Here is a 13,639-nt window from a genome sequence, read left to right on the forward strand (position 1 = left end):
TTGCCAGCCCAAGACCAAACAACAATAGACACAAGGTCGGGAGGGAGTTATGAGCTCATACAGTACTGACACTGTTTCTAGAAAAGAGGAAACCATCAGCATCTAGGCATCCATCCTAAAAATGTCTACAACACATCTCTCACCTAGTTCATGCCCTTCTCACCAGTCCTGGTCTCTTCAACTTGGTACCCTGAAGCAAGAGCCATCTACTGTTGTGAGCAGTAAATAAATCACCGCTTTAAATATATAAGCATGGATAGTGAGACGAAGCTTCTAGGAACCCTTTGGTGTGAGAGTGCCTAGAGGAAAACCATTTGCAAGGTGACTCCTGTTGACAGGGAGAATTCCGTGCATTCATATCTATATAAACAAACACACAGGCAGGGTGTGCTGGCACACGCTTGTGATCCCTGCAGCTGAGGAGGCTGAGGTAAGAGGATCACAAGTTCAAAGCCAGCCTCGGCAAAAGCAAGCTGCTAAGCAACTCAGCAATACCCTGTCTCTAAATAAAAAAACAGGGCTGGGGATGTGGTTCAGTGGTCAAGTACCCCTGAGTTCAACCCCTGGTACCCCCAAAAAAATATTTCTTAAATAAACAAATACACACACAGACTCTCACGCTGTTTGTTAGAGCCACTCCATCGGAGTTGGTTCACCCACTGAGCACTGTTTTCACTCACAATTGAGTCTTTATCTTTATTTTTATAATTTTTTTCTCCTCCAGTCAGTTATATAGACTGTGCATCACCTTTGGATACTTAAAACATTTTTTAAAAATATTTATTTTTTTAGTTGTAGTTGGACACAATACCTTTATTCTATTAATTTATTTTTATGTGGTGCTGAGGAACGAACATAGGGCCCTGCGCGTGCTAGGCAAGCTCTCTACCGCTGAGCCACAATCTCAGACCCTTAAAACATTTTTTAAAAGGTTATTTCCAGGCTGGTGGGGGTGTACCTCAGAGGTATAGCACTTGACCAGCACACACAAGGCCCTGGGTTTGAACTCCATCACCACTAAAAAAGGTTATCACTTTTATCCTTGCTTTAGACTAAGATTACACAAAAGTATTAATAAAACACCTTTTTAAATCTTTTATGTTGAATTTGCTTTGCCATAACTCCCCAAAGGATGTCCTTTGAACTAATCTTTTATGGAAAAATGACCTATTTTGTCATATAATTATGTGAAAACGTATACAATTCACACAGTTCAGGTGCTTCTGAACTTGTGAAGTTCTATCAACAGTCCATTGGCAGCCTAAAATCTGCAAGACCCTGTGTTATGGATTCTGACTGACAAGCTGGATAAGACATTATTCCTGCCTATGGAGGGTCAAGTCTCTTTAAAGAACGAGGACACAGGGAAGGGTAACAGGGGAAGAGGAAAATTCCTGGAAATAAAGTTGGCAAAACATTCGTAGTTGTTAAGAGTGTCATGAACACTCATGACATCATTCTCTCCTTTGTGTACTTTGAGGGAAAAAATAATATAGGAGGCCTTGCGGACCATCAACATTATAAGCTTTGAAATCTGGTAATCTCTGCATTCCTCCATTCTTTCCTTCCTTATTATTATAATTTTCCTGATAGTAGGAACTTCACAAGTTCAGAAGCACCTTAAACACTTCCTTGCACATATTAACTGATACATGGATGCTGAACTGAATTTGATCAAATCACATAAATACATTTATGTTTAACAGGAGAAAAGAGTTTGCCAAAACTGTAGGCAACAAAATGACTCCCATCATCCAGACTTCTAACAATAAGTGAAGCAGGTTTGCTTCCAAGTGTACCCAGTAAATCAGATTATGTTCTCAAAGGTCAAATCTCCCTATCCTTCCCTCAGAGGCTTCACTTCTGGTCAGTCCCACTTTCTCTCACTTGTAGCAAGCTCTATTCTTAGCTATCTTAGAATAAAAACCCTTGGGGCTGGGGCTGGGACTCAGTGGCGGAGCGCTTGCCTAGCATGTGTGAGGCATTGGTTCAATTCTCAGTACCGCATATCAATAAATAAAATAAAGATCCATTGACAACTAAAAAAATTAAAAAAACTTCAAGCCCATATTCATACTCCTCTTGTCATTCCCAGAAATCCCGTCAGTTTCAAGTCATTCTCCCCTTTACCTTCACTAGCATCTGACTTGGGCCCAACGAATCTCTATACAGTCTTCAACTTTCAATTCCAAAGTCAATTCTACAGTGAGACTTCCCTGTCAAGGTCCTACCCCTCCAGAGCAAGGTGAGAGCCTCCTCCTCCTCCTCCTCCAACATTTGCTCAGTGCCTGACACATTGCCTGAACATATAATAGGGTCAACAGACCTTAGGTGAACAAAGAAAGCCCAGAGGGCAGTCTTGTCTGTTTTACAAGTATGTATTGGGCAGTATTATGTTCAAGACCATGCTAGCCTGCAGTAGATTGCAATCGTTCCCTCAATAAGGTTACAGTACACCCTAAGACATCTTCAGGAAAACAGCATCACTTTAGTTTTTCATTTTAGTTTTTCATTTTACAGATGACAAAAAAGGTTTGCATAAATAAGTACTGTGCCTAACATGATACAAATAGCAAGTGGTATAGAAACTAGATGAACCCAAGCTGTAATTCAAAGTAGAACAGTGCTCTGAGAGTTCTGAGACGTTTCTGCTCCAGCTGGGGAATCATGGAAGCATCATGATTCTGTGTAGATCCCTGAAGAACCAGCAGGTCCACTAGGTGGGAAACGAACAAAGGGCACACCAAGCAAAGGGAAAAGGCTGAAAATAGATGACGAGGGTGTAGATGAGTGGTTATATGCTGTCTGCCCAGGATATGATGAATGATAGGACTGGGATGTTTAAGTGTGAAGTGAGAGCCAACGCCAGAAAGTTAAGGTGGGTTAGATCTGTCATCTCTTCGATGATAAAAGGCTGTCTAACCCTAGAACCTAATACAGGTCTAGAACAAACAGAAACTTAATAGAGAATTATCAAACTGAGTAACTGCAGAGGTATACTAAAGATGTATCTTCTTTGCTCTCCCACATCCCTTGCTATCCTCAACAGCTACCTTCAGCCACAACCAGGGATGGGTATACAATCACTACAAGTGATGCTCAAAAAGATAAGTTGGGCCAACGTAGAATTGGAATTCAAAACTATGCCAGTTATTAGGGACCATGTATAAAATAATGCATTTGGGGCCAGGCACGGTGGCTGGCACACACCTGTAATCCCAGCGGTTCAGGAGGCTGAGGCAGGAGGATCTGGAAGCCATCAACAACAAAAGCAAGGCACTAGGCAACTCAGTGAGACTCTGTCTCTAAATAAAATACAAAATAGGGGTGGGGATGTGGCTCAGTGGTCAAGTGCCCCTGAGTTCAATCCCTGGCACCCCCTCCCCACCCCCAAAGAAGACGACGACGACGGCGGCAACTTGGGGCTGGGGTTGTGACTCAGTGATAGAGCCCTTGCCTAGCATGTGTGAGGTACTAGGTTCAATTCTCAGCACTGTGTATAAATAAATAAAAAAATAAAGGTCTGTCAACAACTAATAAAAATATTTTTTAAAAGGCAATTTTGTGCCAGTCAGCAGAGAGAGAACTCAACAGCTATGAATAATCAAACGAACTCCTCCTTAGTAAGAGAACAAATGTGGCCCCCAAGAAAGATGCAGAAGATTAAATTGCCTGGGATCCTGACTTCCCACATGGTCTTGAATGTCTCAATTTCCCTGAGGTTTCTGTTCCTTGTCTTCTACATACCTCTACTACAGTAGCTTATGAGTAGACAATCTGACAGTTCTTGAGCAAAAGCACAAAGAGAAGAATGACACACTCATATGCAATCCTATAAAAATTAAACCTCCTAGCAGCTCAGACTAGAAAAACACACAACAAAAAATAGAACTATAGGACCAGTCAGGGATCCACCAAAATAGGCCACAGCAGAAGGATTGGGCAGTGGGAATGGAGAAGATATTAGCTTGAACAATATAAAATCCCCAATATTTGACCTGTTTGATCCACCAAAATATATAGAAGAGATATTCTGAATGAAAAAAATAAGTAAAAGAAAGCATATGGCTGGAGAAGAAAAGAAGGGGTTAGAGATGACTAGATGGCACATGCACATGACTAGAGGTTGGTTTTGCTCTTAATGAAAAAAGAGCAGCCAGGAAAAAGAGGAGACGTACCTCTGCATGGTTATGCTGGCTTCCTCCCTATCTCCCCAGCTTGATGAAGGAAGCTGTATGGTGCTAAAGGTGAACAGCTCAAAAAAGGTTGGGTTGAAAAAATCCATCCAGTGTTTGGAAAAAACAGACTTTGAAATCAATCACACAGTGTGTAGAAAAGGATTCTCAAACTGGTGTGCACTAAAATTATCTGTGAAGCTTGTCAAATACTATACACTGTCTCCTTCCCCACAGAATCCCGTTTAGTAGATCAGTGGTAGGCCCAGAATCTAATATTTAAACAAGCACCCCAAAATGATTCTGATTAAGTAGCCCACTCTGGCAAAGATAGAGAACAAAGAATACACTTTGACGCAGCAGTCTATCAACCGCGACCTCACTCCAAATAACCTACAGATGTCTGGTTCTCAGTGTTGCCAAAATGTGGGCAGGGACTAATCTACTAGAATCACCCCAAGACGTGACTCCTGAGCCACACCCCACGTCAAATGAATAGTAATCTCTGAAAGGCTAAGAGAGCTGCATTTTAACAATCCCTCTAGGGAGCAGAGATGGCTCCACAGTTATTAATAAATACTTTTAATTTTATTAAATCTTTTCTATATGTCAAAACAACCTCAAAGAATAAAAACCCCAAAATCGCTGGCTGACAAATCTTGGACGCCTGATAACCAATGGCTTGCTGGTAGTTTGCAAGGCATTTAAAAGCCTGCACAGGACAATGGAGCAATGGAGCCCGGAATAAAGCAGAGGAGAAAATAACACCACCTCGCAAAGGAATCCTAGGAAAAGAAACCTAGACCGTCTTCCTTAGCTGCACCTGCTACAGGAATCCTCGAGGGAGTGGGTATGCAAGCATCTGCTCCGCAGAACCGTTTTCCTAACAGCTTTCACCTCCGCACCCTGGAAGACTGACCAGCAGAAACACCCAGTCCAGGGACCTTTCCCGCGTCCAGCCAGCGGTCACTCGCCCTGAAAGCCTCACCGAAGCGCCCCGCCCAGCCTCGCTGGCCCAGCTCGCGCGCAGGACCTTGCCCCCTCCCCTCCCCGCTCGGATCGCCCCTTCCCCGTGGCCTGGACACCGCCCTCCCCGCTCGGCTCGCCCCTTCCCCGTGGCCTGGACACCGCCCTCCACGAGCGGCTAGCCCCTTCCCCGCGGCCTGGACACCGCCCTCCCCGCTCTGCTCGCCCCTTCCCCGCGGCCTGGACACCGCCCTTCCCAAGCGGCTAGCCCCTTCCCCGCGGCCTGCGCACCCCTCCACCGCGCTGGCCCCGAGACGGCCCACACTGACCGTCTCACAACGTGGCCTGAGAACAGCGCTCTCAGCTCGGAAGAACCCGTCCGCTGGGCCGCCGGCGGTGTCAGAGGACGAAGGAGAAAAAGACAGCGGCTTTAGACGCGTCGCCCTCACCACACCCGGCGGCCATTTTCCGTCTGCCCCTGAACTGACAGATCACGTGGCTGGAACCCGGGCGGAGCCTTGGGTGGCCACGCCCCAGGGGCGTGGCGGGAGGACGGCGGAGGCGGGGCTGGAGGGGCCGGCGCGGCTGAGCGCCAGGTGACTGCCCTCGGCGGTGGCTCTCTGGTCTCCAAATGGGCGTATTTTTGACTACTGCCCAAGCAACATTTTTTCACTGTAAATGTTTCTCTTCCTATTATAGTTAATTTATAAACCCTATCTGCCCTTATAGTCAAGATTATTCATAAAAATAAACAATTAAACTTCCAATGACAATGCAAATAGAGACCCGCTCAATTCCTCCCAGAGTCCAGAAGGCAGATTCTGTGCTGCGGATCTGCGGGAGCGCACACAGCCTCCTTCGCCACCTCCCCCACCCCCGCCTCCTCCATCCTCCTGGCCCTGCAACTCCCGCCCCCATCCTCCCTTCCATTTTCTGTTGCTCGGGAGTCTGCAAAAGATACTTGTGACTGTCCAGAGACCAAATGTGATGGACAGCTTTCCATCCATGGAAAACTGGATGCGACTCCCTTCTACAAATATTCCCTTCGTTGTACTTACTAATTCTCCTAGTTTTCCTCCCATTCTTCTGGCTGTTCCTTCTCAGATTCCACCTCCCTTAAACTTGTGAACAAGCTGAACTCATCACCTTGATACTGCCCGTTATCAGTGGCAAGTCCTGCTTCTCCATGTGTTGAAGTTTGAACATTATAGAGAAGCACCCCGAGGCAAGCATATGAAGCAGGGTTTATTTAAAAAGGGGTGACATAGACTTCTCCAGCGAGGGAGAAGGGGGCCCTAGCTGGTATCATGGTACCCCAAGAAGCGAGGTGTTCTGCCCTTTTTATATGTCCTAGGAGTCCTTTGTTCTCCTGCTTTTCCTCCTTATCTCTTTCCTTTAGGCCCAAGGATGGCCAAAAGGTGGGAAATAGGTGGGCTGAAGGGGGAAGGGCAGGATGGAGTAGACAAGGACACATTAAGCTGTAGAGAGGGAAAATTCCTGGGACAGGTTACCTTGGCAACAGGTTGGAGCAGGGGCAGGTTCTTGATAAGATCCCTCAGGGACAGTCTCCAACTTCCCGGATTCACTCAAAATTGGCCTCCTTGATGGACCTGACTCGATTTACCTATCTACTGACTGCCTGTCTAACTCTGGCTTCAACCTTCCCCACCCAGTGTGATCTGTCTCTGGTGTGGCTAGTCTCAGGTGACCTGGCTCCCTACCCCACAAAGAAGACAGGAAGTTTGAGGTCATTTTACATACTGGCTCCCATATTATCTAATCGGACCACCCCTGACTAGGAACATTCATCCTCTCTGATGTATTTAAAGGTGCCCAAAGCAACACACACACCAGGACTACCCTATCCCCAAATTCTCTCCTGTGTTCATGGTGGCATTACTCACTATTTCTCCAAGAGCTTGCTAGGTCACTTCCTTTAAAGCTCTTGTAGCTTTCCACTTCTTTAAAGTTAGTTCCCAATGGTACTTTGTTTGCAAGACTCTCTGTGGGTCACCCCCACTCTGAGGTTGCTCCATCCTTAGATTCCAGGGCACCATTAACTCCCCTCACCTAGTTTAGAATGGTGTCTGGCCTCAGCAAGCCACCATAGAAGAAGCCATACATTTTAGCTCTTTATTATATGCTGTTGGAGTATTCTCTTATTGTTTCAGGAGGGTCACACCAGCTTCTGAGGAAGCCACACTCCTTTTTGGCTTTTCTCATGAATGGCCAGGTTGACACATTGGTGGAATACCTATCAGAATCATCTGTGGATTTTTTTTTTTTTTTTTTTTTTTTTTGTACCAGAGCATGAACCCAGGGGCATTTAACCCAAGGGCTGGCCACATTCCCAGTCCTTTTTATTTTTGAGACAGAGCTTCACTAAGTTGCTGAGCCTGGCTTTGAACATGCAATTCTCTTGTCTCAGCCTCCCAAGTCACTGGGATTACAAGCATGAGCCACCACTGTGCCTTCTGTGGAGCTTTTTAAAAATCAAGACTCTACACTTGTTGGGGCAAGGAAAGAAATGTGAATTTTTAAATTTACATTTATTTATTTATTTGTGGTACTGGGATTGAACCCAGGAATGCTCTGTCACTGAACTATATCCCAAGCTATCATTAATATTATTATTATTTAGTTGAAGATGGACACAATACCTTTATTTTATTTGTTTATTTTTTATGTGGGGCTGGGGATCAAATCCAGTGCTTCATGCATGCTAGGGAAGCGCTCTACCGCTGAGCCATAGCCCCAACCCCTATCCCCAAGCTTTTTACTTTTTTATTTTTTAAATTACTTTGAGACAGGGTCTCACAAAGTTTCCCAGGCTGGCTTTACACTTGCAATTGTCCTACCTCAGCTTCCCATGGAGCTGGGATTGCAGGCATGCACCCCCAGCCCAGGTGCCCCCAGAATTTCTGTTAATTCCAGCAGTACTGCGTGGTTATAGAAACCGCCATTCCACAGCAAGCCTGGGAGAAGGGCTTTAGGCAGGTCCAGACTGGTAAGTAGGCCAAACTCTGCCCACCAGCAGTGAGCTACCCTGGTGGGGAGGAACCCACACAAGCAAAGCACCTTCCTTCAGGCCTCTGGAATGCAGCTGTAAGTAAGGCGGCAGAAGGGGAGTGGGGGCTCTCCAGCCAAGGCAGCCCAGCAGTGCTGAACTAAGCCGGGGCATTCTCAGTGAAGATCTTTGCCAATTCCCATCTCAGCCCCAGAGGCTGGCGCCTGCTACCTGGACTTACTCCTTCTCCACCAAATGAAAACCCCTGTAAGCTGACCGTCCTGTGGGGATGTTTCTGAGAGCAGGTCAAGTGCCAGCCTGGGAAAAAGCAATGAGAAACAGTCTTGATATCAGCCCACACTTTAATGGTGTGGGCTGATATCATGCCCGGGCTGGTGGGGTGAGGACAGTCACCATAACAGAGGACAACTTTGTCAACTAGCCCAGGCTCCACTGCAGGCCTGGGGAGGAGAGAAATTCTAAGTTCACATTTTTTTTTATTATTATTATATGAGCCACATACTTCAATACTAAAATGAGGGTTTTTGATGATGAAAAATTACTAGATAACATTTTATGATCTAAAGGTAACATGAAAATTATGAGATCTACTCAAAACGCCATCCAGGGACAGGAAGCAAGGGGAGACAGGGCATTTGCAGAAGCCATCCCTAGGAAAAATGAAGGTTGACTGTAATCCTACTCTACTGCATTCTCTTGCCTTGAATATGGTTACATTGAGTAAATTATCTCTATTTTGATAATAAATATTTCCTGAGGTCAAATGCTGCTGATTCCTTTCCTATTTACTGGCCCTAACTTGCAAAGGCAGAACTGTTACACAAGGTAACCAAATGCTTTGTCCTCAGTTTTATTTCAAAGACAAGCCTCTCTCCATGTTATTTAGTCTTTTGTGTTTTATGTAGCTTGCCTAAAACTTTCTGGCAAAGGCATCCCCAAGCTTTTACTCCAGCAGACTCACTCTGAGACTCTGACTTTTCTACTTGTCATGTGGTTTTGTGTAGAAGGAAAAATAGGAGTTATTTTTCCATTCGTCACCACTCTCCCCATCAAAACTGTAATTTAATCACCCTTTCATCTTTTTCCACAGGATCAGCAATTGGGATGGTGATTTCAGTAGTCCAGCATTTTTATATGGCTTCAATTTCACCGTCATATTTTCTGTAAAAATTTCAATATTTTTGCATACCACATCACTTTAAAAATTGTTCTGATTACAAAAATATGTATTCATCATAAAGAATTTGAAAAATGTATAAAAATTTGGAGATAATTCCCCTGTTCTCACCACTGAGTTCTCTTTTTTTTTTTTTTTTTTTTTAGTTGCAGGTGGACACAATACCCTTATTTTGTTTATTTTTATATGGTACTGAGGATTGAACCCAGTACCTCAAACATGCTAGATGAGCACCCTACCACTGAGCCACAACCCCAACCCAAGTCCTCTGACTTTTTCAATAGAAATTTGGAAAAAACTTTATTGATCAAACTCATTTTAACACTCATTGTTTGAGAGCAGAGAGTGATGGGGATGCTCTCCTCTCTGGCCTATTTGATCAGCATATTCCTTCCACATTTAAAAAAAAAAAACATGTGAAAGGAAGTTTCTTCAACTCTGGGATGGTCCCAGAAAGAAAAGGAACACACAAGAAGACAGTTAAGGGCAGACCTGAGATGCAACACAGGAAGGGCCAATGCAAAACCTCACATTGCAGGGCTGGGGATGTGGCTCAAGCGGTAGCGCGCTCGCCTGGCATGCGTGCGGCCCGGGTTCGATCCTCAGCACCACATACAAACAAAGATGTTGTGTCCACCGAAAACTAAAAAAAATAAATAAATATTTAAAAAATTCTCTCTCTCCTCTCCCACTCTCTCTTAAAAAAAAAAAAAAAAAAACACCTCACATTGCAGTATGGTTAAAATTGGATGGGAAAGAGTTATAACTAAGCTCAGGTGAAAAAGACCTGGGGTTTCAGCCCATCACAAGCTCTGCAAGCAGAGCAGACCCGTTCATGCTGCCAGCCCACTGACTGGCCACAGGTGTGACACACTCAACCTTTTGTCATCACCAAATTCTGTCTCACTGATAGAAATTAAAAATTCAGAGCTTGTATTATGAGAATACAATCTAATTAGGGAGACAGGTGATATGCTAGTGGGGAATGTTATCAGTAGGAGATAGGCTAAGAGCCAAAGAAGTGCTGGTTCAGGGCAGACATGAAGATAGCACACCTGTAATCCTAGCAACTCAGGAGGCAGGATTGCATGTTTGAGGCCAGCCTCAGCAACTTACCAAGGCCCTAAGCAACTAAGCAAGACCCTGTCTTAAATAAAAAATAAAAGGAGCTATGAATGTGGCTCAGTAGTAAAACACCCCTGGTTTCAATCCCCAATACCAAAGCTGGGTGGAGAAAGTAAGTGGTAGTTCAGAAGAGTGAAAGAAAGGTTGAGTGAAAGGTCTCTGGAGGTTGGTGGATTTGACCAATTTTTCCAAAAAAGAGACAAGCCTGATTAGGGGAATTATGTGCACCAAGAGATGTAAATGGGCATTGCGGTGTTAGGAACCACTCGGGATTCACATCCAACACCATTGGTTTAAAGGCTTATATTTAAAGCTTTTTTTTTTTTTTTGCAATATCTTTATTTTATTTACTTATTTTATTTTATGTGTTTCTGAGGATCAAACCCAGCACTTGACACATGCAAGGCGAGTGCTCTATCATAAAGCCACAACCCCAGCCCTATCTAAAGTATTTTTAGGGCAATATCAACTTAGCTAAAGTCCATTTAAAAAGTACTTTTTATTTGAGACCACATCTCACTGAATTGCCCAAGCTGTCCTAGAACCTGGGATCCTTCCTTCCCTTCTGAGGTGGGAGGATTGCAAGTTTGAGCCCATCCAGGGCAATTTAGCAAGACACTGTCTCAAAATTAAAAAGGGCTGGCAATGCAGCTCAGCGGCAGAGCACAGAGGATTCGATCCCCAGTGTAGGGATCCTTCCTTCCCTTCTTTTTTTTTTAACTTATTTTTTTTTTTAGTTGTAGTTGGACACTATACCTTTATTTTTTTATTTTTATGTGGTCCTGAGGATCAAACCCAGCACCCTGCTGGTGCTAGGCGAGTGATCTACCCCTGAGCCACCCACTCCACTCCCTCTTCCTTCCCTTCTCGAAAACTGGAATCACTACTCATTTATAGTGTCTTCCTATCTCATCCAAGCAAAATGTGCGATTCCATTAGTCTCCAAAGCCAAATTTCATTCACAAGTACAGATCCCCATAAAAGGAAAAAAATAGCTGGAATGCAAAGAGAAGAGGTAGTTAATATTGCATTAGATTCACTGGTTAATATTTTTAGCCCCTTCACTTCTAGGAGACATGTTAATGTTGAACTTTACTATGCCGTGTGTGTGTGTGTGTGTGTGTGTGTGTGTGTGTGAATTTCAGTTGTGTTGGTGCATGCCTATAATCCCAGCTTTTCTAACCTTTTTCTAAAGGTTGAGGCAGAAGGATCCCAAGTTCTAGGACAGCTTGGGCAACTCAGATGTGGTCTCAAAATAAAAAGTATTTTTTAAATGGACTGGGGATGTAGCTCAGTGGTAGAGCACTCCTGGGTTCAATCTCCAGTGCAAGATATAGATAGATAGATAGATAGATAGATAGATAGATAGATAGATAGATAGATAGATAGATAAATAAATAGAATGAATGAATGTAAAATTCAGATCTGCTAGTTGGTACATTTTGAAATTTTATCTATGCTGTATCTTCATCTAAAATTTAGTTTCATTTTATCATATCTTAAATCAGCAATTTTTCCTTGCTAAAGACATATTAAAAATTTAGGCCAGCATATTATTTGGCAGCATTAGAGTCAATAACTTTTTAAAAAATTTTTTAGTTGAGATGAATACAACACCTTTATTTATTTTTATGTGGTGCTGAGGATGGAACCCAGTGCCTCACACATGCTAGGCAATCTCTCTACAACTAAACTACAACCCCAGCCCCAACTTCTTTTATTATTAATTATTCTACTTCTCTCTATACTTTTTCCCCCTATATCTTTCTCTAAAACCAAAGTTTAACCTAAAGAAAGTTGCTTTTCCATTTGCTTCTCTTGAAGTATTAAATCTTTTCTTTACTTCCAAATTGCCCCTCACGTGCTTCCTTGGGTTTGTATTTTCTTTCTTTCCCTACACTGGGGATCGAATCCTCCGTGCTCTACCACTGAGCTGCATTGCCAGACCTTTTTAATTTTGAGACAGTGTCTTGCTAAATTGCCCAGGATGGGCTCAAACTTGCAGTCCTCCTGCCTCAGCCTCCCCAGTCCCTGAGATTACAGTCTAGACCAGTCCTTTCCCGGTGAGCTACAGCCCCAGCACCTGGGCATCTTTGAATCAATATAGCATGGTATAAATCACTCTAGTTTTATAATTAGTCCTAATATTTTGTAGAATAAGTCCTCCAATATTATCCTTCTAGGCCCTGTGAATTTCTACTATTTGGCCTCGTTGGAGGTTAGTTCTTGGTGCCTCCCATTAATGTCAGAAAGTTCTCTGGCATTCTCTCTACTTACCTACTAGAACTAAGCCAGGAGCAATATATACTTAGCATAAAATTTTGGTGACCTCAGATAACAGAACTTCCTGGAGGCATAGTAGGAGAGACTGCTACTATGGGAAAATAATGGGGAAGCTATAGGATATCATTACAGACTGTGGGTTGTGGGTGAGCCTCTATTCACTCATTCATTCATTTTACTTATGCAAATCAATGAGCCTATTATGTGCCAAATACCACTTTTGTGTGGGGTTGGGGGTGGCGGGTGTATTGAGGATTGAACCAGGGTATACTCTACCACTGAGCTACATCCCAGTCCTTTCATTTTGAGACAGGTCTCACAAAGTTGTTGAGGCTGGCCTTGGATTTGTGATCCTTAGGACTCAGCCTTCTGAGCTGGGATTACCAGTGGGTGCCACCACACCCGACATCAAACACCCCTTGGATGGATGAGTGAGCCACTGTAGGACTCTCTCATTTGACAAATATTTACTGGGAAAATGTTGCATGAGTGGGACACTATACTATCCTGACAAGCTTCCCCCTCACCCCTTTTCCTTTCTGATACTGAGGATTGAACCCAGAGGCACTTAACCACTGAGCTACATCCCCACTCTTTTAAAAAGAGACAGGATCTTGCTAAGTTGCTGAGGCTGGTTTTGAACTCGAAATCCTCCTGCCTCAACCTTTGGAGTTGCTGGGATTATAGGCGTGCACCACCATGCCCAGCCTTGAAAAGCTTTTCTGAAAATCTAAAACTGTTCTAAAATTAAACTTTCGTTGAATATATTTATATTTCTTCAATGATTCAGTATATTTACAATGCCCCACACTTTTTCTTTTTTGATGAATCTTATAGAATTCATGTGATTTTTAGTATTAGATATCTATAGTAGAGTATATATAT

The 13,639-nt window shown here is 43.6% G+C and overlaps 1 protein-coding gene across 6 annotated transcripts in view; it reads right to left on the bottom strand.

Moving 5' to 3' along the window:
* Positions 1-5,628, bottom strand: part of Kidins220 (kinase D interacting substrate 220) — a 102,803-nt gene extending 97,175 nt beyond the window's left edge. For all 6 annotated transcript variants that reach the window (XM_071601319.1, XM_071601320.1, XM_027937865.2 and 3 more), the window contains exon 1: positions 5,471-5,628. The gene's annotated coding sequence lies outside the window, so the exon portion shown is untranslated. The remainder of the gene's footprint in view (positions 1-5,470) is intronic.
* Between the last annotated feature and the right edge of the window lie 8,011 nt (positions 5,629-13,639).

This window comes from Marmota flaviventris, chromosome 14, assembly GCF_047511675.1.
Source record: "Marmota flaviventris isolate mMarFla1 chromosome 14, mMarFla1.hap1, whole genome shotgun sequence".
NCBI lineage: Eukaryota > Metazoa > Chordata > Mammalia > Rodentia > Sciuridae > Marmota > Marmota flaviventris.